We start from the raw sequence: 25,541 nt of genomic DNA, 5'->3' as shown, positions 1-25,541 counted from the left end.
CTGTGAACTACTATGTCCTGCCTGTGCAGGAAGTTTTTAAGGTTTACTGGGTTTTTTTTTTTTTTTCTTTTTTGGTTTTTCAAGATAGGGTTTCTCTGTGTATCTCTGGCTGTCCTGGAAGTTGCTCTGTAGACCAGGCTGGCCTCAAACTCACAGAGATTCGCCTGCCTCTGTCTCCCGCGTGGTGTGATTACAGGCAGTTCTAAGTCTTTTTAAGCACTTTCCTGTGCCTGTAATATTTGACGATAGTGTCACATTGACTTTACTCTTCAAACCAGTGAAGTTATAGTTATTCTTCATGGTTCACCACCTACCTCTCTTTTTAAAGGCCTAGCTGACAAAAGTTGTGCATATTTCAGGTGTGCAAGTCACTGCAGTTTTATTGTATTATATTGTGTTTGGCTTTGTTGTTATTATATTTATTTTTTTTTTTGGTATTATGTTCTTTTAAAAAAATGTTTTGTTTTGTTTTTGTTTGAGACAGGGTTTTGCCATCTTATCCAGCATGCACTCAAATGCTCTTCTTGCCCCAGCCTTCTGAGTAGCAACAGCTTGTTTCAATGCTATATACACGTTGTGAAATAGTTGCCACACTCCAGATACCTTACACAGCCACTGTTCTCCTGTGCAGAGGATGAGAACATCTGGAGTTCAGTACGCTGTACAGAATTCACAGCGCTGTGTGTGAGGGTTCTGCTCATTATGTGACTGAGATTTTGTACCCCTTGATCAACACCTCCCCGAGTTCTTCTCCCTCCAACCCCTCGGCATCTGTACTCCCGCTCTTTGCTGCTCTGCATTTATCTCTGATCCTTTCCTCACCCTGCTTTTACTTTGGTTCCCTCAGGCTAAGACGTTGCCTGGCAGCGGCTCATAACCTATCCATTCCTGACCTGATTAGCTCAGTCCTCTTCTTTCTAAGCACCCTGATTGGGCAGATGTCCTCCCATTGGGGTCTTCTGTAGGGTCTTGCTCTACTGTAGGGCCTGTATATATGGCTTTTACCTGTTTACGTGTCTCTCACAGAAGGTTTATGTCCTGGTATATTGAGAGTGCACATCCACTAAACTTGTGGATGAAGTGTTGAGGCCACTAACTTACAGGAGCTACCTTGCCAGGTATTGAATTAGTGCCATAAAAATCAAGGATGAGCATGTGGCAATGACATAAATAAAGAAGGCTGTCATTTGGTTTGATAGCATTGAGCAATCAGGCAGTGGCAGCAGTGTTTCTGGCCAACCCAAGGTTGACTAAGGCATGGTTTCCTTTGATGGGTAAGTTTAGGAGGTTTTACAATAACGTGTGAACAGACTGGCTAACACAGGACGTCATCTGTAATTGTATTTCTTGAATAGAAAATCTTTTCCACTTGGTTTAAAATATGAGAGGATATTTTAAAAGTTTTAGGCTTATTTTATATGCATGAATGTTTTGCCAACATACATGTACATGTGCCACGTGCATGCCTATTGGATCCCTTGTGGTTGTGGATGGTTGTGAGCTATCGTGGGTGCTGGCAACTGAACCTGAGTCTTCTCCAAGAGCACACATGCTCTTGACCACTGAACCAACTTTCTGGCCCCATGGGGGAGATATTTGTGTGTGTGTGTGTGTGTGTGTGTGTGTGTGTGCGTGTGTGTATACTGGCACCTTTTTTCCTGGTGGCTTCACATTCAATATGGCATAGCATGATCAACGTTGTTATTTTTCTAGTAGTATTGGAAGTTGGCTTTCTAAGTCTGAGTCTGTCAAGTGTTTGAAACTGACATTCCTCTCATGGGCTTCTCCTTGGTGTGGTCCCCGGAGGCTTCGCCTTGGGACATTTGTCTGTGTTTCCTGTGCTGTGGGAGCAGTATTTTCCATGGGCTACCAGTTCTTACTCTAGTTTTTCAGAGGGTTGCTTTACACGGTTCTTGCCTTCTGATGTCTCTTCTTTCTCTCAGGGGGTCCTCTGGGAAATACTTAATACAACTCGAGTTTGCTGACACCCGAGACTCCAGCTGTATCAGGCATTTAGGGCCAACTTTGGCTACATGTTGAATTCAAGGCTAGCCTGTGCTATAATAGACTTTATTTTTATTTTTTTGGACAAAGTCTCATGTAGGCCTGGATAACCTTGAACTTCTGATGCTCTGTCTTCCCAGTGTGGGCTTACAGTGGGGTACACTGGCTTTGTCGCTTTGACCCGATGGCATGGGATAGCAGCAAGACAGGAACATGTGGTAGAGCTAGCCCACTCACCTTATACCCAGGGAGCCATAGAGAAAGGAGGAGAGAAGTGGGGCTTGCTGTTCCCTCTGAGGCCATGACTCCAGGGTGCTGTGGTTCCCCTAGACAGCTCAGCTCTTCAAGGTCCACCACTTCCCAACAGAGCAGCCCTGGGGGCTGAGCCTGTAGCACATGGACTTTTGAGAACATTCAACATCCAAACTCTAAGCAGGATGTGACTCATCCCGGTGCATCTTTCTTCAGAATGCCCTAGAAAATGGCTAAAACTCACAAGGTCCCAAAGGTGACAACAGGCCTGTGTCTCGATCTAGTTGAACTGTATGTATGAAAGGCTGGAGATGAGGGGTAGGATACATGGTCAGTGTGTGGAAGGCCCTGGATCTAATACTCAAAAACAGCCATATGTGTATGGGACCAACACACATATGAAAGACTTAAACTTAAAAGAGCTATTTAAGGGTTTGTCGTTACTGACTTTTCTCTGGAAATCAGTTCCCTACGTGTGGTGGCTGAGTATAGAGCGGCCATTTCTTTTCTTTTCTTTCTTTTTTTTTTTTTGGTTTTTCGAGACAGAGCAAACTTGAGCACAGCCAAGGCTACATGGAGAAACCTTGTCTGGAAAAACCAAAAAGGAAAACAAAAAATTAGCTTACCTGAGAGAAAGGAAATCGTATGGAGTGTTTCTCTGTTAGGTCTGCTATGAATGGAAGTAGAACAGTGATGCTAAAAATAAGAATTTGTTGATATAATGTATATATCTGACTGACCCAACGTTCGTCCATCTTGTTAAAAGATAATTTCTTTTTTCTTTTCTTTTTTTTTTCCAGACAAGGTTTCTCTGTGTAGCCTTGGCTGTCCTGGACTCACTTTGTAGACCAGGCTGGCCTTGAACTCACATCGATCCCCCTGCCTCTGCCTCCAGAGTGCTGGGATTAAAAGCGTGTGCCACCACGCCCGGCAGAAGATAATTTCTTCAGAGAACATTTTGGAATGTCAAGGTCCATGAACAGAATATATAACTCATGAAGGCAGGGACCAGCTGCCCCTGCTGTGTCCCAGGGCTTAGCACAGGGTAGGTGCTTGGTGGCCATGTGTTGAGTGAATGAAATAGCAACAGCAGGCCCCTCCCCCTCCCCTTTCTCCCCTCTCCCTTTTTTTTGGGGTGGGTGTGGGATTTGTTGTTGTTGGTTTGTTGTTGTTGTTGTTGTTGTTTTGTTTTTGAGACAGAGTTTCTCTGTGTAGCCTTGACTGTCCTGGACTCTCTTTGTAAACCAGGCTGGCCTTAAACTCACAGCAATCCACCTGCCTCTGCCTCCCAAGTGCATGCACCACCACAGCCAGCTTTCTCCCTTTCTTAGACACAATAGAGTGGATAGGAACAATTCAATTAAAGGGTATTGGCTTAACTGAAACCTAGCAGTGGGTATGAGGGTAGCAGCCTCCATAAACGTTTTGAGAATTGTACACTTGTAGTTAGGCCTGAGAACTTCCTTTGCAGCTTATTCCAGAGCTCAGGAGGGTCTCTGTTGTCCTGTCAGTCAGGAGTTGAGTTTGTCGCAAGATCTAAAGCAGCATGGTATGCGGACAGACAGTTCTCACCTATCAGACTTGCGCCTAAAACGTGGTAGAGATCGGTGAACTGTCTCCAAAGGGAAGAAAAGCACTGCCTGTTTATACTTAGGCTGTCCAGTATCTTGCCATCTAAGGGAGAGCTAATTAGGCTGTTTTTCTTCAAGGGGGTTGGTTCTATGTTTCAGCCATTGTGTTTGCATGTATATGTGTGTGTGCATGTCTCAAAGTAACAATTCCAGTTTAGCAACCCCCTAATTGCAGGGATTGCTAAAAAGATTATTACGCATGTTATTGCAGAGAGCTCAGCACTCTATAAACTCATGTAGCAGGAACTAGGGCATGTCTCAATTTCCCATATTAGTATTGCAATACGCCAGCTCCTCTGTAAACAGCAGGCCGAGGAGGACAGGTGGCCTGTGGCTCTGTGGAGGCTTTCCTTTTCCTTTGGGTAACTCTTACCTAGTTTTTGCCTTTTCTCCTTCCTTTATGCCCTTTTCTTTTTCTCTCTCTCTTAGAAAAATAATACATGCCAGGTATAAAGTCTGAGTAAAGTATAAAAATCAGAAATAAATGCATTGACTTCTGTTTCTCAGTCAAGACCACCTTTTAGAAATGGCACACTCTTCCAGACATCTTTCCGTGCAGGTAAAATATATTTATACCCTGCTTTCTGCACTGACTATAGTAAGACATTTAAGAATCACTTGTAACTATCATTTTAAGAGATGGTGAATGTTTCACTCATGAAATTTGTCTAGTTGGACCTCTATTATTAAATGTTAAGGTAATGTGTAATTTTTCACTTACATAAAATATGCTGCATGAGTATCTTATGTTAAAGTATTTGTAAATACTTTGGGCCTCTTCCTTCCTTTCTTTCTTTCTTTCTTTCTCTCTTTCTTCTAGACAACGTTTCTCTGTATACCCCTGGCTGTCCTGGATTCCCTCTGTATCCTAGGCTGGCTTCGAACTCACTGAGATCCACTTGCCTCTGCCTGCCCTGAGTGCTCAGATTAAAGGCATACACCACCACTCCTGGCTTTTAGGGCATATCTTTAGCACAGATTACCAAAACTGAAACAACAGGTAAAAAAGCAGGACTATTCTGAAACCCCTTTGAGTATGCTGTGAAATTTATAAAGGTCCTATCAAGGTTTGTTCCACCACCAGTAGTATGTGAAAGGACACACTTTAACCCTGTGTTAGCTAAGAAATCCACACTTTAGCACATCTTTTAGTAAACTGGTTAATAGATAAAGTTTACTATATTGACAGTTTTCATTTTCAGCTACTTAATTATTAATGAATTTGTTCATTTTACCAAATGTTTATTGTTCAACTGTGTTTGCCTAGTGAAAATTTAGAGTTGTCTTTTATTTGACTCATTTTCTAAATGTCTCTAAATTTAAAATTAAATAGATCTATGTTGAGTGATTATTGGTCAGTTCATGGGCCATATAAAAACATAATAAAAACCATTTCCCAAAAAAAGTTTTTTATTTTATTTGCATTGGTGTTTCACCTGCATGTATGTCTGTGAAAGGGTGTTGGATCCTCTGGAATTAGAGTTACAGACAGTTGTGAGCTGCCACGTGAATGCTGGGAGTTGAACTCAGGACCTTCGGAAGAGCAGCCAGTGCTCTTAACCGCTGAGCCATCTTTCCAGCTCCTATTTGACTAATTTTTATGAGCTCACTTAAAGTTTGCTTTTATAACTTCTCTTAAATGATTATTTATATTTCAAACTTACAAGTATCTCTTTTTGTTTTTTTAAAATTTTTATTTATTTATTTATTTATTTATTTATTTTTTGAGACAGGGTTCTATCTATAGCCTTGGCTGTCCTGGACTAGCTTTGTAGACCAGGCTGGCCTCGAACTCACAGTGATCCACCTGCCTCTGCCTCCCAAGTGCTAGGATTAAAGGCGTGTGCCACCATGCCCCGCAGAAGTATCTTTTTTGGTGCATAGAAATTTAACCATTTTTATGCAGTTCAACCATTCTTTCCTTTCTAGCTTTCTTCCTCCTTTTCTTTCTCTCTTCTCGTTTCCCTCTCTTCCTCTTTTTCTTTTTTCCTCTCTCTTCCTTCTCTCCTCTTGCATGCATGATGGGCAAGTGCTCTGAATTGCATCCACAGCCCCTTTGTTCCATAGTCTCTCTCTCTCTCTTTCTCTCTCTGAGACAAAAACCTTGCTTTGTAGGCAAGATTTGAACTCACGATCTCCTTGCTTCACGAGCACGTGCTGCCATGCCTGGCTTTTTAAGTTTTTTTTCTTTCAATTATTTAAAAAAAATGGTGCTGGGATGAAACTTGGGATGCTAAACACGTCTCTCTCACTGAACTCCACCCTCAGTTTCTTTGTATAGTTATTAAAAATTAGTTAATTTACTTTTAATGTGTGAGAATGTTTTACCTACTTGTATGTGTGTGCACAATATGTCTGCCTGGTGTCCATAGAAGTCAGGAGAGAGCTTGGGATCCTCCGGAACTGGAGTTACAGATGATTGTGAACCTCCAAGCCAGTGCTGGGAGTCGAACCCATGTCCTCCAGAAGAGCAGCCAATGCTTCCAAGGTGAACCAACTCTCTAGCTTGCATATATCTATATCTATAAATATATTTTTTGAGACAGGGTTTCTGTCTCAAACTGTCTGAAACTCGTATTTAGATCAGGCTGGCCTTGAGTTCAGAGAGTTACATGCCTTGGCCTCCCAAGTGCTGTGACTAAAGGCATGGGCCACCACACCTGGCTACCTTTTTATATTTAAAAAGTTTATGTGTATGAGCATTTTTCCTGGATGTATATTTATGCACTCTGTGTGTGTCTGGTCCCGTGGAAGCCAGAAAAGGGTTCCAGACTTGAGTTTCAGATGCCTGGGAGCTACTGTGTGTGTGTGCAGGAACTGGATCTGGGTTTTCTGTGAGAGCAGGAAGTGCTGCTAATTGCTAAGCTGTCTCTCTGGCTTTGCCAGCTCCCTTTTAAAAAATTTATCTTTAACTTCAGAACGTTATCTCCAGTTGATAAGATTCAATAAAGCCTTCTGTATATGACCTTTCCCCCACTTTGAGGCAGGGTTCCTCTGTATTGCCTTGGCTGTCCTGGAACTTGCCCTGTAGACCAGGCTGGCCACAAACTCACAGAGACCCGCTGGGATTAAAGGCTGCTCTGTGGTAACCTTTGGGTTTTAAATTAAATTTATGGACAGGGTCTCACAGTGCGTCTGCAGCCTACGCTGGACTTGATTGCTCAGTGATCTTCCTGCCTCAGTCTTTGGAGCGCTGGGGTCGCAGGCACCTGGCTATGTAAACTAGTTTGAACGCCCAGCAATGCAGACACACAGACTTATCGCTTCCTGGGTCTGGAGCTCTAGCAGTCAACTTAAGGAGGGCAAAGGTAAAAGATTCACGCAGTTAAAGCTGTTGTCTGTTACGAACCAGCTGCACATCCCAGCAGGAGTGTTTGTCAGGTGACAGCAGATGAGCTGCTGATCGCAGAGGACCAGGGGGAGGTTATGGGGGCATCTTCGTCACTGGAAAAATGAACTTTCACACGCAAGTTCTCCCTCCTCCTTCTCCTCCTCCTCCTCTTCCTCTTCCTCCCCTCCCCCTCCCCCTCTTCCTCCCCCTTCTTTCCCCCTGAGTTTCTAGAGGAAATTAGCGGCATCCGTGGGTTTACGGAGTGAGGATGAACGATGGCCTGGCATTGTAGAATGCTCTGTTGCTCATTTTGCAGAGAAACCAACAGAAACTAAAGTACAGGAAAGTACAAGAGGCCTAAGCGGGTAACTCAGTGGTGGAGGTCCTGGCTTTGATCCCTAGCACCACATACCCACCCACCCCGCCCTCAGTTCCCCAACCCCATCCCGAGTACCCCCACTACCACCACAGACGGGAAGGCTGGGCACACGCACGTGGGCTGTGAGGCCGGAGGAACTGAACTCTAGAGCAGGGCTGCCTGGGAATGCCTTTCCTGTACTAACCAGAAGCAGCTCCTTAGCTGGAAAATGTTAAGCCCCAGGGGACAGAAGGTGAGTCAGGCAGCCGTGAAGCAGACACAGTGGCCCGGCTCGTTTTTGTTTTGCCATTTTGGATTATTTAAGCATTTGTATCGATGATACGTTCAGTGAGTACATTTGTCTTTCAGTTCCGTTTCTATGTCTTCATCCTCCTCCGAACCCCTTGGAAAAGCCTAAATGACTCGTTCAGGAGCTCCCAGCACCTTTTTGTTCTGGGCCTTATCTGAAAGGCAGGCGCCATGACTAAGAGGAAGCACTTGGTTTCTTAAGAACTGGCTTCGTGAGCCTGGCCTTAGGAAGTGACCACAGATTTCACAAGGGCACACATGCGCCTGCTCGAGCACGTTTCTCAAGAGTCCTGTGTCACCCGGGTCTGGTTCTGCACTTGGTTGGTCTGAGGGTAAAACACTTAGCTGCTGCCACCCACGCAGGACTCTTCAGCTACAGTGTGGGGGGCTTCGGCTAAGTCTTCCTGCTTTCTAGCTTGGATTTTTTGAAAACTCGGCAGTTGCAAGGCATAGCATTTCTTGCTTTCTCCATTCATGTAGGAAGCATCTCAAGACAGTCACGGCAGCCCTGCAATTCCCAGATGATTGGGGAACCCACACAGGTGCGAGCAGTGGGACTTGGAAGGCTCAGATTTTAATAAAACTCTCTAGCAGTTTGACCTCTCCACTTCTCCAGCCTAGGCTAGCGAACCATGGACTTTACCTCCCGGCCAGCTACTTTGCAGAGCAGTCAGGGCCCCCCCCCTGCCCCCCCCCCCAGTGGCCACACTGGCCTAGGGTAGCCTCATCTAGCTGCAGTCCTGATCTTCTGGAGTGCCCCTCAATTAGTTTTAGAAATTTAATTACCCATTAATACGCCTCAAAAAAGAAAAACACACATACCCGGGAGGTCTGGAACTTGCTATGTAGACCAGACTGGCCTGGAACTCTGTCTTGTGTGCTGAGATTAAAGACATGCGCCACCTTGTCTGACTATACTATCCATTTATTTTTTGGTAGTTTTGGGGACCAAACTAGGACTTCTCATATGCCCACACAAGTGATGTGAGCCATACCCAATGCCCTCGAACACCCTTTTGTAAGTGAAATCTTTACTGGGCAAATTACTATGACTAGAGAGCAATACTGCCACCTGGTGGGATATACCCTAATTACAGGCAAATATATTAAAAGCTAAGCGACTAAATGTTAAGGTTTTAAACAGTCTTTTGAAATTTACATTTAATAAAGAAATAACTGCATGGATAAATTAATATATAATAATTGAAAAATTAGTGTTTTTAAATCTGAAGTCTTATGACACTGACCTCAGTATTTCTCATCTGTATCTTTGGGAAGGAAAAAAAAATCCACTCTTAAAAATTGCTCCAGGGGCCAGGTGTGGTGGCACACACCTTTAATCCCTGCACTCAGGAGGCAGAGGCGGGTAGCTCACTGTCAGTTCGAGGCCAGCTTGGTCTAGGACAGCCAAGGCTATACAGAGAAACCTGTCTCGAAAAACCAAAAATAAATAAATAAATAAATAAATAAATAAATAATAAATTGCTCCAGGGACTAAAGAGATGGCTCAGCAGTTAAGAGCAGTGGCTGCTCTTCAGGGGACTCAGCTCCAATTCCCAGCACCCACATGCCAGCTCACAACTGTTTGTAACTCTGGTCCCAGGGCATCTGACTCCCTCTTCTGGCCTCTACTGGCACCAGGCACATTCAGCTGAAATGGGACGTCACGCAGGTCTTAAGAGGAAGGAACACAGAATCACTTCCATGATATGGCTGCACAGGAGGTAACTGGACTGGAGTCATGAGGAAACACTAGACAAACCCAGTGTGGGCAGCCTGCTGGTCAGGAAGACTTTCTCTTTCTCCTAAAGGACAGTATAGGCAGGCGTGGTGGTGCCATGTCATTAATCTCAGCACCCGGGAGGCAGACGCAGAGCTCGTGAAAACAAGGAAAGCCTGAGAAGGTGCTTTAAATTTAAGGAGACCACAGAGATAGGGACCACTGTGTTTCAATCCATCACCTGGGCTTTCCTGTCCTGTATAATTCACAATTGGCTGGGCAAGGTGAGGCAGACCTGTAATTCCAGGACTTGGAGGAGCTGAGGCTGAGAGACTGAGAATTCCAAGACAGTTTGGGATATATTGCCAGACTCTGGATAAACAAAACAACAAAAAGTCATTAGTGGGGCAATTAAAAAAACAAACAAACAAACTCAGATATGACTTTAAAAGTGAACAACAGGATTTAACCACTATCAGTAATTTGATCATTCTGGTTTTGATATTATGGTACTGTAATAAAATTTATTTGTGTTAAGAGAATGCATGCGGAAATATTTAGGGATTAAGGAACATCATATCTTCTCCTTGCCTTCAAAATATTTTAAAATTTACACACACACACACACACACCCTCCTCTTCCTCGAGAGAGAGAGAGAGAGAGAGAGAGAGAGAGAGAGAGAGAGAGAGAGAGAGAGAAAAGAGCTTCAAGTTTTTAACCTCAGGGTCTCTGGATGAAGATTAAAAAGTAATTTTGTGGCATTTTTGCAAATAGCTGAATATTTGCAAGTAGCACGGACATGATACTGTATAAAATAAAAAAGTAAAAATCTTTTAACTCCTGTCTTTAGACATTATCAGATGGATTACTTTAAGTAAGTAGCCTTCTAATCTTTTTATGCAAATGGATACAGAAGTATACATTTGTGTCTGAATATATGTTTATACACAGAATTTTTTTTCAAGACAGAGTTTCTCTGTGTAGCCCTGGTTGTCCTGGAACTCACTCTGTAGACCAGGCTGGCCTCTAACTCAGCTTAGCACTGCCTCCTGAGTGCTGGGATTAAAGGTATGCACCACAGTGTCTGGCTCTACACAGAGATTTTAGTACATTCATGTTATTCTACGATAGACCATCTGTGCTACTTGAATGAGAACTTTATTGCATTATTTGTTTCTCTGTGTGTGAGGGATGCCCGGGTGTGCAGGTGGAAGTCATGGGGCAGTTGTCTCCTTATTTGTGGGGCTCAGGGAACCATCTCAGGCCATCAGGAGGGGTCGAGTGCCTTTGCTTGAGTCATCCTGCCAGCCCCAGATACTTGGCATTTTAAGTGCTGTCATTGACTTTTTTTTTTTCAGAACATCTTGCTATATAGATGACCTCAAATTCATGGCCATCTGCCTCAGACTCCAGAATATTATAATTGATATTTTCTTATATGTATGTGCATGGTACACATGCTTCCTTAATTTTTAAAGCTTCTTTTTATGTCTAGGGTCTGAATGTAATACAACTTAATTGATTTTTCAAGACAGGGTTTCTCTGTGTAACAGCTCTGGCTGTCCTGGAACTCACTTTGTAGACCAGGCTGGCCTCAAACTCACAGAGATCCACCTGCCTCTGCCTCCCAAGTGCTGGGATTAATGGTTGTGTATGACCACTACTTGGCTCAACTTATTTATTACTCTTCCTATTCATCAACATGTTGATTGTTTTCTTTTTTTTTTCCTATTGAAAAAAAAACCCCACCCTACCTTGTTTGCCACTTTTGTGTTTTTAACTATTTCTATGGTTTAAATGTGGAATCCCTGGAGACACAGCGCATCCATGTTAGCTTACTGTTAGATGTTGCAAGGGCCACGTTAGATCCTAAACACTTAACTGGCATGGCTTCCTTTAGTGGCTGTCGCCATAGCCACACATTCAGAAAAAGCGTGGACAATCCACGGGGTTGACCTGTGCTCCATTGAGTGCTCCCTGTGGCCCAGGAGCTGCTCACAGCTGCGCTCGCCAGGCTGACAAGCGCAGAGCAATGATTGCCACCCGTGGGTCTTACCAGGGAACAGCTCTGCCTGTGTTCCATCAGGCAAGTTGGTACACGATCACAGTCTCTCAAGAGTTCATTGTCAACCTGAGGGGTTATGCCAGCACTGCTAAGTGCTCTTAATCACCTGCATGTTTGCTGGCGTGTTTACTTTAGGACTAGAGCTACTAATTATTGTGACTCTTGGATCATTACTTTCCTTTTACTTTGTTCTGTTCTTTTAACCATTTTCCCCCATCTTTTACTCACTGCTGATTTAGTTATATCCCTTGCTTATGTGCCAGAAAGTATTGGAGGTACCAGGAAAGGCTTAACATAAGTGAATAAATACCACAATCCTTCCTAAAACATATGCTTAGAAGATGAGTTTTTATGTGCAGTGGATTGAGGTGCTGGAAGGAGAGGACGTGTGCAAGGGGAGGGGCAGAAATAGTTATCCCAATGAAATGAAGGCTCAGAGATCATTTCCAGGCCAGTGGAAGTGTCTTGAGTCATTCCTGTAAACTAGCATATGGAAATGTAAGAATAAGTAAGGTGATTGTACATAACAATAATGTATTGTGTGTTTCAATTAAAAAAAAAAAAGTCAAGGACTGGCTTAAGCCCAGTGAGTGGTTCCCTCAACAATACAGTGAACCAAAAAAAGCAAAAAGAGGAGGCCAGGCATAGCAGCCATGGCTACATAGTGAGACCCTGTCTGAAAAAAGGAACAAACAAACAAACAAAAACCAAGAAAGGATTTTGAAGTGTTTAACCATATAGAACCATCCAGTGTTTCTGGGGTGGGGGCCGAGGACAGATGCACTTACCCTAAGGCACGCCCATGAGTCCCAGCACTCAGCGGGCTCAGGGGGTCAGTCTCTGGAGTCGAGGAGTTTGACTGGGCAACATAGCAAGGTCCTCTGTCTCTGTCTCTCTGCGATACTGATAACAGTAAGTCGCTATGCATGCCCTAATTTGAACATTATATAATATATACAGTGTATCAAAACAACACATGCTCCGGAATATGTAAAACTTCTATGCATCAATTAAAATTATATTAAAAGTATACGAACAGCTTTTAAAGGATAGGCTAAAATGTAAAAATCTCCCTGTGGATAAGACTTACTCGTACGTTACTCTGAAAAAGTGGGAGGAAGGAGCCAAAGGTAGTTTCCCTGTGACATTTGTTGAGTCTCTTCTGGCTTAGTTGCCAGGGATATAGAAACATAAGATACGCGTGTCCTTGAATAACTCGCTCTCACGGGCGCATTCTGTGATAAAAAAAAAACTGTAGAGTACTGACTGGCTGTGAAGTGCAGAGGGAGCAGAGCAGTTTGTCTAGGGTGTCAGGGAGGCTTCAGTGTGATACAGGTGTAGAAGGATGAGAAGGAGCTGGCTGATATAACAGAGGGGTGATGAGATATAATAGAGGATGCTTCCCGCCGGGCGTGGTGGCGCACGCCTTTAATCCCAGCGCTCTGGAGGCAGAGGCGGGTGGGTTGCTATGGAGTTCAAGGCCAGCCTGGTCTACAAAGTGAGTCCAGGACAGTCAAGGCTACACAGAGAAACCTTGTCTCAAAAAACAAAAACAAAAACAAACAAAAGAAGGAGAAGGAGAAGGAGGAGGAGGAGAAAAAGGAGAAGGAGAAGAAGAAGAGGAAGAAGAAGCAGCAGCAGCAGCAGCAGAAGAAGAAGAAGAAGAAGAAGAAGAAGAAGAAGAAGAAGAAGAAGAAGAAGAAGAAGAAGAAGTTGTTTCCAAGAGTGATAAGCTTTGTAAGTAAAGCATTTAGATCCCTGGTGTGCCTGTGACCTTGGAGGACACTAAGGTCACTATAAACTCTAGGTTACTAGGTCTCCCATGGTACACAGAGCATCTCGGGGCTCCTTAAAGTGTGGACTCTGATTCTGCAGGTCTGGAATAGGCCTGCATTTCTAATGAGCTCCCAGGGGCTCTGTGGACCACACTCAGAGTACAAAGGCCCCAGGCGCTGCTGACTGTGACTTCGGTTTGCCCTGTTAGTTGGCACAACTTCAGAGTGAAAAGCAGAGCACACATTTGCCTTTTGCTCCAAGTGAATTAACAAAAAGCACCCGGAGGCTCTCTTTTGGAAAGTATGCCATTGCCAAAACAAATTCTGATTGTGGTAGTGGGCACACATAGAGACTGATCCATCCTGGAGGTCGCTTGCCCAAATGACATGGAAGCCAGTGCTTCAGGGAGGGTAAGGGAGGGAAAGCTTGGACTGGGCCAGGCAGCTCCTGCTGATCAAAGTGGTTGCACAGTGGTGAAGTCCTGAGTCTAGGGGGCTGTGGTGGAAAGTGAGAGGAAAGAGGATACATGGAGTTGTCACAGGTTTTTCATTGGTCCAGGCTTTTTTCAGCACAATAATTAGAAAGTGTAAACTGGCTCAGCATCTTCAGCTATTTTGACTATCCCTTTTCAGATGTTTACTTTGTAGTGAGAGAGAATAGCTACACCAATTTGGGATGCTTCAATTTGAATTCATGACATCGTCTTTTGTTTTGTTTTGTTTTTTTTTGGCTTTTCGAGACAAGGTTTCTCTGTATAGCCTTGGCTGTCCTGGACTAACTCTGTAGACCAGACTAGACTGGAACTTACAGCAATCCACCTGCCTCTGCCTCCCGAGTGCTGGGATTAAAGGCGTGTGCCACCACCGCCCGGCTTCATGACATCGTCTTAACTAGAAATACTTGCTCTTTGTAAGTCAGTTAAGAATGAATGTCAGGGGCTGGAGAGATGGCTCAGTGGTTGAGAGCCCTGGCTGCTCTTGCAGAGAGGTCCTGAGTTCAATTCCCAGCAACCACATAATGGCTTGCAACCATCTGAAATGGAACCTGATTCCCTGTTCTGGTATCCATGAAAACAGAGCACTCATATACCTAAAATAAATAAATAGACCTTAAAAGAAAAAGAAAAAAGAAAAGTCAGGAGCTAGACAGATGGCTCAGTGGTTGAGTGCACTGGCTGCTCCTCTGAAGGACCTGGGTTCAATGCCCATTACCCACATGGCAGCTTACAACTGTCTGTAGCTCCAGGATCTGACAGCCTGACACAGACAGACATACAGGCAAAATACCACTACACATAAAGATAAAAATAAAGAAATAAAATTAAAATAAAGATTTATTTATTATTTATACAGTAACCTGCCTGCACGAGTGCCTGCCTGTCACAAGAAGGCATCGGATCTCATCATAGATGTTCATGAGCCAACATGTGGACCTCTGGAAGAGCAGACGGTGCTCTTAACCCCTGAGCCTTCTCTCCAGCCCAATACATTAAAAAAAGAAAAAAAAGAATAAATTCATTTTGTAGCTGTCACAGTTGAATAAATGGTCTGAAGGAAAGCCTTCCTGTTCTGGCTTCCTATGCATCACTTAGCTTCTCTGTTTTCTGTGAAGCCAGCACCGATGAGGGTTTGGTAATGTGGCAAAATAGAATCTGTGGTCAGAGGGGAACTGGTTGGCCTGCCTGTTGTGCGAGCTCCAAGGGAGATCGCTAAGTGTTAACATCTTGCCCGCTGCTCACACTGGTTGTGCAATGCGGTGCGAAGGCTTCATAAGACTAATGAAGGAGGAAGATCAAACGATTATTTTCAGAAGAACTGTAGCTCTGGCCGTGCCTTCCTTCCTTAACCTAATGAGGTTTCCAGTTTATGTAGCCGAGCTAGAGCCGACCACGGAGCTGGCATTAAGCATTGGGGATCGTAGCACCCTCATTAGCTTTGTCGGCAAGCATGTCCCACATTGAGACCTCCATATGGATAAGACTGGGCTCGAACGAATGCGGTTTAGACTGAGGAGACTCACCAGGGACGAAACCAGATAGACACGTGAGCTTGTTGAGGATAAAAAATAATAAACGCAGAGGCTGAAGGAGCCTAGGTAGGAGGACACTGCCCTGCAGAGTGGACGCACAACAGCCTCCATGTGTCCCCTGCTCAAGGTCAGAACCCACGTCATCTAACTCCTGTGTTTTTGTCAGCGTCACTCAGTCACAGGGTGTCTAGATATTTTGCTAAATATTTCTGGTGTGTCTTGTGTCTTTTAGGATAATATTAACGCCCAAATCAGTAAAGCAGGTCGCCCTCCTCAGTGTGGGTGGGCATCATCTAATGTGCTGAAGGCCCGAATGAAACAAAAGGCAAGAGGAGGGAAAAATTTGCTTCCTTCCTGCACAGCTCTTCAAGCTGGGACATTCTAGCTCACCAGCTCTTGAACTGAGATTTTTTTTAACTGATGGTTCCCTGGCTTCCCTGCTTTTCACTTTTAAAATATTGGCATCTTTGGAGAGGGAATGTCTGCACATAGCACATGGTTAGATTATCTATTTAATACATGTGTCTGTATGTCTTATGAGTGTATGTGCAGGGGTAGGTACCATGGCATGTGTATACTAGCTCATTAAAAGGCTAATTATTCCTTCTATCTCCTTAGTATGGCTTAAGGCGAACCAGCACTTCCTGAGGGGTAGTCCCTTGGTCAGGTGATTGGCAGGCCTAACCTGAAGAGGTAGATTTCATTCTTTTGACAGTTTGTCAGTAACAGTTTTCACTAATGAACTGTCAATGATAGTGTAACACTGGGATTACAAATGCCAACTTCTTTGGCTTCAAAAAATAAAAAAAGATTAATGTAGGTACCAGGGATCAAACTCAGGTCCTCAGGCTTATGTGGCTAGCACCTTACTGACCAAGCCATCTCCCAGTCTCTCTTAGGTTTCCTACTTGTGTATTCAATATTTTTTTTTAATTTTACACACACACGTGCGTGCATGTTGCATGTCCTGGACTCATTTTATAGATCAGGCTGGCCTTGAACTCACAGCAATCAGCCTGTCTCTGCCTCCCTGAGTCCTGAGACTAAAGGCGTGTGCTACCATGCCTGGCTATTTATTTTAAATATCTATTTTTAAAAAACCTTCACATCTTCTTGTAGTTCTTTCAGAAAGTTGTTTTAAAGTATCTGGTAGATTAACTATGTAGTAGTTTTTTTTTTATGGATACATTTCTGTTTTTCTTTTGAGGCTGTAGTTTCTAGTAGAAAGAAAAAGCTATTCAGTCTTTGGGTTTTGGTTTTTGTTTTTCCTGGGGACTGAATCAAGGGTCTTGCATATGCTAGGCCACAACTCTACCACAGCCATCTCCTTCAGCCCCACTTTTATTTTGGAATGGACCAAATGTTTATCTGTATGTCTTGTGATTTTTGTTTTTGTAACTGTTGAAAATGACATTGGAACCTAAATTTGTGCCAACTTGAAAACTGCATTCTTTCTTCTCTAGGATTTCTATTCTATTCTATTCTATTCTTTTTTTTTTTTTTTGAGACAGGGTTTCTTTGTGTAACCTTGGCTGTCCTGGACTCACTTTGAAGACCAGGCTGGCGTCGAACTCACAGCGATCTGCCTGCTTCTGCCTCCTGAGTGCTGGGATTAAAGGCGTGCGCCACCACACCCAGCTGGGTTCCTATTCTTTTATGTTTGTTTTGTTTTAAACTGTTTTCCCCCCTAAATTCTGTGGTTCACAATTGTAGGCTATGACTGTCACACAGATCAATAGATTTGTGAACTTAAGGCCTTTTGTGGTCTTTCTGTCTCTGTGCCCTTCTCTGGGGATAGATGGTCATGTTCTCATTTTCCTTGGATATGCTTTGAATGCACCAGTCTTTAAAGTGTAGCTCTCAAAAGCTAAAAATCATAAATATGTTGGAAATCACGTTGGCTGGGACAGCATTGAAGGGAAATGTAAAATCCATGTCCACCTGCCTCTATCCGAACCTCTCGTGTCCAGAGCGACAGTCAGTACCGAGCACAGTTGTTAGAAGACAAGGCTTACTTTTGCCCACATTTTCCCTTGCAGGCTGCATGCAGGCTACTCCAGGACCATGCACAGCTGCCTGTCAGGGAGATACACTTGAGGAACCGTTAGCTGTTACTGTGCTAAGAGCCAACGTTGACCAAATAAGCACAGCTTACCTCCAAAAGCCATCTACTGGCAGTTGCAAACCTTCAGTGTTCTAAAATAATTACACCTGAGGTAGAGCCGGGGCAATTGCTCGCCAGGTACAGACAGGGTCCTGATGCTTCTTACTCTGCCTCCTTCCCAGAATCCTCTCCCCAGGCATCCACCTTGCCTTTTCTTTAGGGCTTCTTTAATTATTTTAACCTAACATATTTTAACTATATGTCCACATTTAACTGTGGGGTCCCTGCATGGTTGGCAGAGGAATGATCAGTGTTATGCAAGGAAAAAAAAAATCCTGTTCAACACGGCTTAGTTGGTGCTGGTTCAGACTTCTAGAGTCTGACACCAGACAGTGTATTTAGGCATATTAAAGTCCAGCACAGTTCTGGAAAACAGTTTCCTGGTAACACTAATCTCAAACCCATGTGCCCACTGAAGCTTAAGGCATAATCCCATCAATACTCTTCCGCAAAGACATGTGACCTCTATCATGAAGATGGGTTCTAGAGCTTAAGGGCCTAGGATCTGGTGCCATCTTGGTCATACATATAACACAGAGGTCATCAGACTATAAAGTACACGGGACAGCTCCCCTAACGATGGGCTCTACTTGACTGAGAAACAATGCTCAAGATAAAGGCCTCAGGAGGGAGAGTCTGGGATAAGCATGTGGGGGTTTGTACATATGTATGTGGGTGCCCACAGAAACCAGAAGAGGGCATCAGATCCCCAGGAGCTGGGGTTATAGGCGGCCTCCTAACATATGTGCCTCTGAAAACCTGACTTTGGGTCTCTGTAGAGAAGCAAACCCCTTAATTTCTGAGCAGTCTCCCCAGACCCCTAGCTTTAATGTTTCAGGGCTTAATTACTGACCCTCTTCCACAATGTTTTTAATGCATGGTATAAGATGCCAACTGAAATTGCTCTTTTTTGGGGGGAGGATTCTCTGTGTATCCTTGGCTGTCCTGGATTTGCTTTTTAGACAAGGATGGCCTTGAACTCAGTGATCCACCTGCCTCTGCCTCCCTGAGTGCTAGGATTACAGGCGTGCACCACCATGCCCAGTGAAATTGCTTAAAAAAAAAAAAGATTTATTTATTTATTATTTATACAGTATTCTGCCTGCATGTGTGCCTACAGGCCTGAAGAGGGCATCAGATCTCACTATAGATGGTTATGAGCCACCATGTGGTTGCTAGGAATTGAACTCAGGACCTTTGGAAGAACAGCCAGTGCTCTTTATCTCTGAGCCATCTCTCCAGCAGGAAATTGCTCTTTTAATACCAATCTAATTGCCAATAAATTGTCACACATCATCTGTTAACCAGTTTAAAGACTAATCATGTGTGTTTATTTATTTGTGTTTGTGTGGGGGTACATGCCATGCCACACATGTAGACTAGAGGATTAACCTGTGGGATTAGCTCTCTCTTTCCGTCACGTGGCTCCTGGAGACAGAACCTACATCATCAGACATGGTGGCAAACACCTCACCTGCTGAGCCATTTTGTTGGCCCCTGGTATGTTAGTTCTTTTCCTTCCTTCCTTCCTTCCTTTCTCTCTTTTTTATTTATCTGTTTTCTTTCTTTGTTTGTTTTTTCGAGACAGGGTTTCTCTGTATAGCCTTGACTGTCCTGGACTTGCTTTGTAGATCAGGCTAGCCTGGAACTCACAGAGCCACCTGCCTCTGCCTCTGATTCCTGGGATTACAAGCATGCACCACTGAACCTGGTTCATTTCTTTTCTTTAGAAAAACAAAAACCAAAAAACATTTTATTTATTTTAAATTCTGTATGTGTCTGCCACATGTGTCCCCATGAAATCAGCAGAGGGGGGTCAGATCCACTGGAGCTGGAGTCACAGGCAATTGTCATCTGCTTGATATGGGTGCTGGGAACTAAACTCAGGTCTTCTGGAAGAGCAGGAAGCACTCTTAACCGCTGAGTCATCTCTCTAGTCCCTGATATATTAATTCTTATACATTGTGGAATATTTCTGGGTCATATACTTCCCAGTTATATATTCTTGCATCAGTATTGGTATTTTAAAAAATGAGTTGAGATTTAATTTATTATTATTATTATTATTATTATTATTATTATTATTATTATTATTACAGCATCTTAAACTTTGTTCTTTTTTTTCATAATCTCAGAATTATTTATTCCTTTGTACTCATTGTCTTAGTTTCTCCATTCTGTTGCAAGGTCTGGCCCTCCATTCCCAGAATTCACTCTCCATTGTCATGGGCGTCATTTGGAAAAAACTGACACTGAGCCACTATGTCAGTCCTGCAGTAAACAGCTGTGGCAACTGATCCAGTTTTTCAAGGTGAGACACGATTCAAAAATGGTATAAAACTTTGCACATTGTGCTTCTTATAAATAACTCTGACTCTCTTATCACTATCTCACAGAGAAGAAAATGATTCCCTCTGGAAATTAACCCCCCCTTCCCTGTTTTTAGGTTTTCAATGCAGGGTTTCTCTGTGTACTTTTGGCTGTCCTGAAACTCTCTCTACAGACCAGGCAGGCCCTGAGATCTACCTGTCTCTCAAGTGCTGGGATTAAAGGTGTGGGCCACCACTGCTCAGTTGTCTTTTTTGAGGCAGGATCTTATCATGTGACTCTGACTGGCCTGGAACTTGCTCTGTAGATCGGCGGGCCTTGAAGTCAGTGTGGTTTCATATCCTTATCCTATTTAGATAGTCTGTCTTTCTTTTTTTTTCTTTTTCTTTTTTTTCTTTCTTTTTTCTTTTTTTTTTTTCGAGACAGGGTCTCTCTGTGTAGCCTTGGCTGTCCTGGATTCAGTTTGTAGACCGGGCTGGCCTTGAACTCACAGTGATCCACCTGCCTCTGCCTCCCGAGTGCTGGGATTAAAGGCGTGAGCCACCATGCCTGGGGTTTAATCAAGATTTTTAAAGATTTGCTAAATCCTGGATTAGGAAAAGGTCCCAGGAAAAAGGTACCTAGGAAATTTCACTTGAGTTAGAAAACTCAATAACTTATTATCTGGGCAACTTTGGCCAAGTTACTTTAAGTCATGCTTTTAAGTTCTAAAGATAAGGTTCTCAGATGAGCAGCAACAGCAAGCCATATTACTTATGCGTATTCCTGGGCTCTACCAGAGACCTGAGTAAGGTACACCAGTGGGGGCCCAGCCGTCTGTGTCTAGCATTCAATAGGATACTGAGAAATGTTGGTCTAAGAAAGGTTAACTGATTGACAGCAATATTTGTTTCTTTTTTCTTTTTGAAACAGGTCTCTGTGGCCTAGGCAGGCCTCCGCAGCCCAGGTGGCAGTGATCCTCCTGCCGTCTTCCTGCTTCCATAGTGCTGGAAGTTACAAGTCGGTACACTCAACTTCAGGGGTGTTTCTTAGACTAGGATACACAGCACAGCCACCTGGGGAGGAAGTGTTTTACAGCAACAGTGTAGGGCTGGGGGGAACTCAATGCTAAGTGCTTGTCTGGCATGTATGAGGTGTTTGGTTTAATCCTCTCACTTTTTTTTTTCTTTTTCTTTCTGAGACAAGGTTTTTCAGTGTTGCCCCTGGCTGTCCTGGACTCGCTTTGTAGACCAGACTGGCCTCGAATTCATAGCGATCTGCCTGCCTCTGCCTCCCAAGTGCTGGGATTAAAGGTGTGCGCCACCACCGCCCAGCAATCCTTGGCTTTTCAAAGAAAAATAAGCACAAACAAATGAGAAGAAAAAACCCACCAAGTAAAAGCAAGACAGGGCCTCCTTCCCCTCTTTAGCTCTAGTTAGCCTGTCGTAGTACCAGGGACAGGATCTTTCCGCTCATCCCGTATAGGCAGGGTTCACAGCCACAGATCCAAGCTCAAGTTCTTGTATAAAGTGGGGAAAATAATAGCCATCGGGCTGCTGTAGAGACTAAGTGACACAGTTTTAGACAACTGTCGAATACCTAGCAAACAGCAGAGCTTGGAAAATGGTTGCTCTCGTTGAGGCCTGCTGTAACTTTTTGAATAACGGCAGCTCCTCTGTTGAAACCTACTTTAGTTTTTAAAAAAAGATTTATTTATTTATTATTATGTATATAGTGCTCTGCCTCCATGTACACCTGCAGACCAGAAGAGGGCATCAGATCTTACAGATGGTTGTGAGCCACCACGTGCTTGCTGGGAATTGAACTCAGGTCCTTTGGAAGAACAGGCAGCACTCTTAACCACTGAGCCATCTCTCCAGCCGCCCCCCCCACCCCCTCCACCCCCCCACCCCCGACCATTTAGTTTTTAACATCTGTAACCCCTCTGTTGACACTTGCTTTAAGCCTTTAGTACAGCTGAAGCCATTTTGCTTTTACCCTCTATTTTGATCTTAAGGTGAAATTAAGTTCAAGTTTTCAGGCTCTGCCTCTCAGTGATTAATATGCTGACATTTTGTAAGGTCATAATATTCTCTTATAATGTTATGTCTCTATGGCTTCATTTCTCAAACACTGTATACTTTGCTTCCTTGACATGCTGAATGTCCCCAACTGCAGGATCAATCAAGGTAATTAGAAATGCTTTGTTTAGCGAAATAAAATGATGCAATGCTGTCCTTCCCTTGCTTCCTACACCTGGCTAGCTGGTTGTGGTTAAAAAAAAAAAAAACCAAACAAACCAAAAAACAATAACCTACTTTAGAAATAGACCAGTGATCCCACCACTTGGGAGGCAGAGGCAGGCAGGTCTTGGTGAGTTTGAGGCCAATCTGGTCTACAAAGGGACTCCAGGACAGCCAGGGCTACACAGAGAAACCCTGTCTTTTTTGTATGTTTGTTTTTGTTTTTCAAGACAGGATTTCTCTGTGTAGCCTTGGCTGTCCTGGACTCGCTTTTGTAGACCAGGCTGGCTTTGAACTCACAGCGATCCGCCTGCCTCTGCCTCCCGAGTGCTGGGATTAAAGGCGTGCACCACCACCGCCTGGCAAAACACTGTCTTGAAAACAAACAACACACAGACAAACAAACAAACAAACAAACAGAAACAGACCAGCATCACAGTCTTGGTTACTGAATCCAGGCTGTGTCCCTGACTGGTCAGTCTTTGCTCAGGGTTCAATAAACTTCCATCAACCTGAGTCTGGTGTCTGAGTGGTCAGTGTGTGCCTACCCTTGTACTACAACACTCTGACCTTCAGATGGACAGCAAAGCGGCATCATCAGTCATCAGAGCATGTGCTTAGCAGCCGAGTGGCTTAATATCAAGACCCTGGCTACTGCCCCAGCACTGCAGAGCTGACCAACTGAATGCTATTGGTTCATTGAGGTTGTGATTCTGAGGTTGGCAGCTTTATGTTTCATGGTTACTTCTAGGTCTTGTGCATACTATTTATTCTAAATTTTTCTTTATGCTTGTGAAAAATGAGATCTTGGGCATAAGACCTATGCCTCAGACTCTCCTAAAATGGAGTGGAGTGCATGAGGTAGGATCTACAACGCACAGTGTCTTTTATGTGATGGGTGTTATAAGAATGTTGGCATGCTGGCTTTCACTGTTTTCAGTGCTTAGGCGCTCATTCCAATGCACAGCAAAACTCTCTCCCATCTCTAGAACCCTTTCTTTTTTTCTTTTTGGTTTTTCGAGGCAGGGTCTCTCTGTGTAGCCTTGGCTGTCCTGGACTTGCTTTGTAGACCAGGCTGGCCCCGAACTCACAGTGATCCTCCTGCCGCTGCCTCCCTAGTGCTGGGATTAAAGGCGTGCGCCACCAGAGCCCAGCTCTAGATCCCTTTATTAAATATCTGTGTCACTGTGTTTGTTACTAGTTTGGTGCTTAATGCACTGGCCAGTCCTCATGGATACTCAGACTAGAGCCTTTTATATTAATTGATGTCCTCTCCAGAACTTTCAGTCTCTTTAGAATTGTATTTCTATTCAGTTCTATTTATTTTTATGTGTTTTGTGAGCATTTATGTCGGTGCATCATGTGTGTGCCTGGTGCCTGGTGCCTATGGAGGCCGGGATGGGGGTGTTAGATCCCCTAAAACTGGAGTTACAGATGGTTGTGAGGCGCCACATGGCTTCTGGGAATCAGACTCATGCCTACTGGAAGAGCAGCCTGTGTTCTTAACCTCTGTGATCTCTCCAGTCTCACTTTTATTTTAAGCTCAGTGGGCCAATCACCTTTATGTCTCATTTGAGATGATGATTCTGCCCTGAGCACTAGTTTCTCATTGAAATGATCTTAGGAGGAGCTCACGGCTTTCATACCAGGAACACAGAAAGCTCTCTATAAGTGGATCCATTCTCTCCCAGAAAACATGTTTCCTTAAGTAGAATGCGTCTTTTAATCTATACTGACTTAACTTCTACTTAAAAAAAAAAAAAGATTTATTTTTTAAATTATAGTTAGGGTCTTATGTAACCCTGGCTGGCCTGGAGTTCACGATATAGACCAAGCTGGCCTAAAACTCACAGATTGTTTTTTCCTCCTGGGGGATAGGATTAAAGACATGTGTTACACTCCCCTCTTAACCTTATTTGAATTAAAAAAAAAAAATTAAAAGGCTAGGATTGGAAGGCTAAAAGATGTTTCATGAGCCGGGCATGGTGGTACACACATTTAATCCCAACACTCAAGAGGCAGAAGCAGGTGGATCTCTGTGAGTTTGAGGCCAGCCAGGGCTCTGTTACACAGAGAAACTATGTCTCAAAAAACTAAAATTAAAAAAAAAATGTTTTGTGCTATCTATTGCTCCTGAGGCTTGTTCTTAGTTCCATCTGAGACTGAGCCTTTAAATTTAGTAACTTAGGAGCTTTGGTGAAAATAAGTGAGGAAAGAGAGAAAATGGAATTGTAAATTTCATATTATTCTCTCTTAGAAGGTGCAGTATGAGTAAAAGCATTACAGTTTACACACACACACACACACACACACACACACACACACACACACACGTACATACGTGTGTCTATGGGGGCTATGGTAAGCAAACTACATCATTACTCTCAATTTCTGAATGCAAAAGTCAGCTTTAAAAAAAAAAAACCAAAACACTACACTACATCAGAATCCATGGCAAAATCAAGTGCACACTAAATACCAAACTTTAGAAGGAAGGCACAAATAGTTTTGGTTTTGACCAGAAATCCAATGCTAACGGTCTAGCTATCTAAGTCTGAAGTTGATTTCCCCCTGGCTGTATATATCCTCACCGAACCTGGTCACTGTGCCTTGCACTGCCTCCTATGGTATCTATTACTTCCTTCGCATCCTGCCTCCCTGTGCGTTTGTCTTAAGTGTCATGGTGTTTACTCCAACAGCTGGTTTTCAGGCAGATAATGTGCAAATAGATCCTAGCTTGTTTCTGGTTTTTAGCATGTGTCAGCGGCATACTGATCTACTGTGGGTTTGCCTTAGTCACTGTTCTATTATAAAACAAAGCATCGAGCTAGTGGCCTGCTGACGGGTTCAGAGGTTTAGTGTCACGGTGGGGAGTATGGTGGCGTGTACCGTGCTGGAGCAGTAGCTGAGAGTTACATCCTGATCTGCAGGTCCCAGGAGAGACAACTGGGCCTAGCATGGGCTTCTGAAACCTCAAAGCCCACCCCCAGCGACACGCTCCCTCCAACAAGGCCACGCCTTCTAATCCTTTCAAACAGTTCCAGTCCTTGGTGACCAAGTATTCAAATAGATGAGTCTACGGGGGCCATTATTTAAACCACCACATGCTTTAACTACCAATTCTTTACCTGGCTGCTTGAGCTGCTGAAGCTCTTCCAATAGCTAACCAGGAGAGCTTCCGCCTTCTGCCTTAGGTTTTTGGTTAGCATAGAACGCAGTTACTTGTCCAAATATCTTATGTCTTCCAAGTTCCTCTTGATGCAGGGCCTCTTTAAACCTTTAGAAAATTATCTTACGTGTTTTGCCTGTCATGTGTGTATGTGCACCACATGTATGTGTGGTGCCTTCCAAG

Source organism: Acomys minous (assembly GCF_964271855.1).
Source record: "Acomys minous genome assembly, chromosome: 6".
NCBI classification, from domain to species: domain Eukaryota; kingdom Metazoa; phylum Chordata; class Mammalia; order Rodentia; family Muridae; genus Acomys; species Acomys minous.
The sequence above is the reverse complement of the archived record's forward strand: the minus strand, read 5'-3'. Positions refer to the sequence as shown.